This window comes from Lissotriton vulgaris, chromosome 3_1 (assembly GCF_964263255.1).
Source record: "Lissotriton vulgaris chromosome 3_1, aLisVul1.2, whole genome shotgun sequence".
NCBI classification, from domain to species: domain Eukaryota; kingdom Metazoa; phylum Chordata; class Amphibia; order Caudata; family Salamandridae; genus Lissotriton; species Lissotriton vulgaris.
In genome coordinates, this window is record NC_141689.1 from 897,665,721 (window position 1) to 897,671,266 (window position 5,546).

The window sequence follows — 5,546 nt, forward strand, 5'->3', positions numbered from 1 at the left end:
CGCGGGCTCGCACTCTGGTGGAATGCCCGGCCCCTCAGCGGGGTTAATTGTGTGGGCGGTCTCCGCTGATTGGTCGGGGCTGCGGGGGGCGGGGCAGAAGGAGGGCCTGGCCGCGTGACAGTTCCTTGACTGCTGGTCACCTCCGCAGACGAGCCTTTGATAGATGTGACCCTCAGCGGTCACAGGTAGAGCGGATCTGAGCAGTGCCCTCGGACAGCCTCCCAGCCCCGAGGCTGCGGAGAACACACCCACCTCTGTCAGCCGTCTCATTTTACTTTCATCAAACGGAATGAAATACCCCACAGCACTCACCAGCATACAATACATTCCACATGATGGCAGTGCTTGTAATGGTGTATACATATTGTTTTTCTTTTTTTTTATTATTGTAATGCTTGTCATGGAAGTGTCATCCTCATCGCAGCCTGAAGGTTTGGAAGTGGGAGGCTGGAAGGTGGCCCCCCTGCTCTCAGCAGGGGGTCTGTGTTACGCACCTACGTGCTGGGGCACGGAGAAGGGAGGAGGCCACTGTCTGCCAATGACCCAATGTCACGTGTGCGTGCGTGTGAATGAGTGCGTGCACGCCTGGGTGTATGTGCCTGTATGTGAGCGCATATGTGAGTTCCTATGCTGTCTGCGACTGTGCGTGTGAAGTGCTTGTGTCCGCCAGAACGTGCGTTACCAGCACAAGAGCGCGCGCCTCTGCCCGAAGGCAGGCTCGATGATCTTTGGTACGACGAGCCTTTACAAATGTTTTTATTTAAAGTAATTTCACTTTTGCTCCGCATTAACGCAGAACCGCGCATCCTCCTATCCCACAAGCTGGTGAGGTGGCTCTGTACGAGGAGCCTCTTAGCCAAGATACGGGCACCTCCAGAACTCGCAGTGTGGGCATGCTTCCTCCCAGGGCCCTACGTGAGCGCCCCTGAAGGGTGCTAAGCGGCAGCTATCAAAGACAAGTGGGAGCTTCAGGAACGCCTGTCATTTTTAGCAGCCACACTAGTCGATGCAGCAACAATACTGGCAGTCATAGCAATAGTATCACAGTTGTGTTATTTTTTTTATTAGTCATAGTATTAATAATTGTTAATAGTCAGGATGTCATAAATATTAGTCTTGTTGTTGTTATTATTATTTCTCTAGGAACAGTGAACTAAGCCTTGTGAAACTTAAGTGCCATCAACGTTTGGAATCGTAACCACAGTGCTTAGAAAGGCGCTGTGCCTGAAAAGGGAGGTAATCATATTGAATTCGTTTCCTGAGGGGTGGATGTTCTCCGCGCGCACAGGCTGCACAGCCAGTCCTTCCTGCTGCCCCTGCCCCGTGTGTCTGTGACAGTGTTCCTCTCTCCCGACTCAGCCGCAGTAAGACCCCGTGCGTGGAGCGCGAGCAGGGAGCGCGCGGTCACTGCGCCTCACGCGACAAGCGCACCTGTCATGATGAGATGTGATCAGAGCTCAGAGCCGTGACGTCACGCAGGCCTGTGGAGACCCCGAGGAGAGGCCGTGCTACCCGAAGGGGGGTTGTGCACGTGCCAGCGGTCTGACACACCCGCACGTGTATGTTCCACTGTCCAGCAGCAGAAAGGAGGGCACGTGTATGTAGCACTGTCCGTACAGAGATTGAGAGCATGTATGTGCCTCCGTCCGCGAGCAGAGCAAAAAACACTCTGTGTGTGGGATCGCTGGCGAGCAGAAGATAGCATGTATATGTGCCCACAGCCTCCGAAAAGAAAAAAAGGGGCATGCATATGTATGTACCACTTTCTGCGAATAGAAGATGGCATCTACATGACCCACAGTGTAGCAGTAGGTAGAGTGGCATGTGTAGGACCACCTGGTTGTGAACAGAAAGAGAGGCACGTTAAAGTGTTCACCGCCTGGCACCAAGAGAGGGCGTAAATATATACCACTGGCTACCAACGGAAAGATGGCACGAATATGTGCCAACAGTCTAGCATGAGGAAGAGGGGTATGTTCAGGACCCACTGCACACTGTCTGTCTGGCATCGGACAGACGGAATGCATGATGCCCACTATCTAAACAGAAAGAGGAGCGTGTCAATGGGCCACTATCAAGCAACGGAAAGAGGCTATTTACAGAGAAGAGAACCCCCAAACTGTGCCCCGAGGAGCGGCTCTTCTTTTAAAATCCTGCGAGGTGGCACGTGTACATTTTTAGCCTTCGTGAAAATTACATTAGATCCAACGGTTTAATTTTATTTCCTAACTGATTGATATCCAACCGGACACAGATGAAGCTGTGACAGGGCATCACGTTTCATCGACTCGTTCAGCGGTTGCTCTCCTGTCATTATTTCAGCGTTGCCGTTGTATTTCTATTAATCCGATGAGCAGTATTAATAGGACATACATTATGGATGATAAAATTGATGCCTTCCACTATATTTTCAGGGATATTTTAGGAGAAAAGTGTGTTGATGTCCAACCGTATTGTTTCAGTTGTTATTATTATGATGGTGATAATAGTAGTTATTAGTAATAATATAGTAGTAGTAATAATAATGATAATAATAGGGTTGTGAATGCCAAGTTTATTATTATTGTCTTAATTATGACAACCATGATTATTTGCATTACTGCTATTTTTTCGGGCCATATTACCATTCGTGTAACTGTTTTTGTTTGCTCTTGTTATTTGTTTTATTTTCTTTATTATCTCAGTATTATCTTCATCACCAGGAGCGTTTTCGTTATAACGATTGTACAAACAGCGGCCATCTTTTTGGTGGGGAGTGCAGGCAGCACGCGCAGAGGACGATGGATTCGTGAACCCGGATTCACGAGAGCAGTGCACGTCGTCACGCACGCAGAGGGCTTGTGTTTGCCCTGGTTGACGTGACGTAAGCTTCTGTTACTCCCGGCTTCCTGCACAGCTCCTGTCCGGTTCAGGGGCAGATATTGCCACAATAACCTGAAACGTTTTCCTGTGCAGTTTAACTCCAGTTAATCTTCAATAATAACAACAACTTTATGGCCATCAATCATGTTTCAACTCTGTACCGAGAGATGAGTATCAGCTGGGATCGTCATCAGCAAAACAAGTTTATGGTTCTAGAAGGACTAAACAAAGCGTCTCCCTGTGTACAGTAGACACAGATGGGGCGGAGCTGCATTCCCTGGATCGGTGAAACTTTAGATAAGTGTTATCTGCAGGGACGGTGACTCGCTGCAGATAGGCTGCGTGTGTACAGTAAACTCGCGCTTCGAGTCTGCGCTCCGTGATGGGGAGATAGGAGGCTGGGTGCAGATGACCGGCAGCGCATTGCTGCACAGGACTCGGAGCCGTCCGGTTAACGCAGGCCCAAGGGCCTCCCAATAAACATAACCGAGCTGGGCGTGTGCCACTAAACAGTATCACAGCTCGTATGCAGACAGAGGAACCTGTGTGCTCGGTCCTATCCACCGTTCATGGCACCTCGACCAACGCTGTGCTACAATTAAAATGATAAAGTTTCCTCAGGGCCAAGAGCCGCACAATAAATACGCCCGATGAAGACACTTTCCCTAAACTGTACCACAACACGTCTGCAGACAGAGGACCCCGTGTGCTTGCTCCTATCAACCGTTCATTGCACCTTCATTATCACTGTGCCAGCCCATAGAGCCGAGAGTGGCACAATAAACATATCCGATGCAGGCCTGTTTAACACTAAACTGTGCCACAACACGTCTGTAGACACGGGTTCCTCTACCCGTGTGCTCGCTCTTATCCACCGCTCATTGCACCTTCATTAACACTGTGCCAACCTAGAGCCGTGAAGTTGTCTCATGTCCAAGAGTGGCACAATAAACATACCCGGTGAAGGCCTGTTTGACTAAACTGCACCATAACACCTCTGAAGACAGAGGTACCTGGGCGCTCGCTCCAGTCCACCGCTCATTGCACACCGCAAAAAAATAGAACCAGCAAGTTATCTCAGGTACAAAGCCACTCAATAAACATTCCTCTGTGTGTGTTTGTGTGTGAGAGGGGGAGCGGGGAGATATGTACTATAATATGTCTCAAAAGAGGATTTGCTTTCTTACTAATTTCTGTGCCCTCCACTCAGCAGTACTGCCAGTACTTGAAGCCTTCCAGGTGTCGCAGGCCCAGGGGCCCAAATAAACATACCCGAGGTAGGAGTGTATGATGAAACTGTACCACGGCATGTCTGCCGCAGAACCATGTCTCCATCAACACCGTGCCAACACTTAGGACGGCCAACATATCTCCTGCCCACCGTCCACCCAATATACATTCCTACCTACCCGTGATTGTTATATTTTCTTTGCTCCCCACTCAGCACTGCCCATACCTGGAGCCGCCCATTTATAGCAGGCCCCGGGCCCCGAATAAACACACGTGAGGTGGGCGTGTGTTATGAATCTGTACCACAACATGCATGCAGAAGAACTGGTGTGTCCACTTGCATCCTCCGCTCGCTTCACTCGCGTTCTCGGACCAGCACTTCGATCTGTCCACCTGGCACAGCCCCGCTGCCCCAGCAAACATGCCAAACAGAGGTCACGGAACTAAACCACTATATGTCTCCAGAAGAGCCTGTGTTTCTGCTCCTAAGCACGCTGCACCTCGCTCAGCATCACCTGTCAGTACCAGCACGCGGAGTCGTCCAGTTATTACATGCCCACCAGCTGCATATAAAACATACGCGCGTTTAACAGAATGCCCCGAACTTGTCCGTTTGTCATTCCTCTTCACTTGGAAGTAGAGCACCGGCACTTAAAGCAGTCCAGGTGGTACGGACCCAATATCACGCGGTTGTCTGCCAGGAAACTACCACGTAGTGTCTGCTGAAGCACCCGGGCCATTGCCCACCTCTCATTTCATCCCACTCAGCCCACGAGCATACCCGAGGGCGTAGGAATGTGAGTGTGCGAGCGTTTATGTCAATCCCACCTTTAAAGTGCTTATTGCCAATGGGGACTAACTTTTGAAATATTATTTGCTGCAATTAAAACTTATGCGCCGCCCGCAAATGCTGCGTTGCGGTTTTTAACTCAATGAACGAGCTCGTGGCCACCTCGCAGAGAGCCTGAAATGATGAAAGGCTGAGCCTAAGCGCCCTGAGTTTAACCTGTTACCAGTAGCCTGGTCATGCAGTGGTCTCCGAAGCACAAGGTCAGTTCAAGGACGAACAACATACAGGGCAAAGCTCCTTAGTGTCCCGCCATGTAGGCGCTTTACCAGCGCCTCGCAGCCGTTTTCACAATACTATGGATGGGCTGCTAGGCACTGTTGTAAACCCAGCTCAGGCGGAGGCTCGCATCACGAACAGGAGAGCACGCTGTTCGCTAACAAGTCCAAGAGGCTGAGCCCAGAGCGCCTAGATGCGGGTTTGTTTTGACTTGGTGCGTGTGGTTTGGAAGCGATAACAAGTCAGTGCAGCGACATCTTGTTAGCTAGCGCGCCCTCGCCCCCAGAGACGGCGCTATAAATCCATCATTAGTGCAGCAGGGGCGAAGGCCCCGAGGTTCAGGGGTGTAAAGGGACCACCCCTTAATGGCTGTATTATACTACCTGTC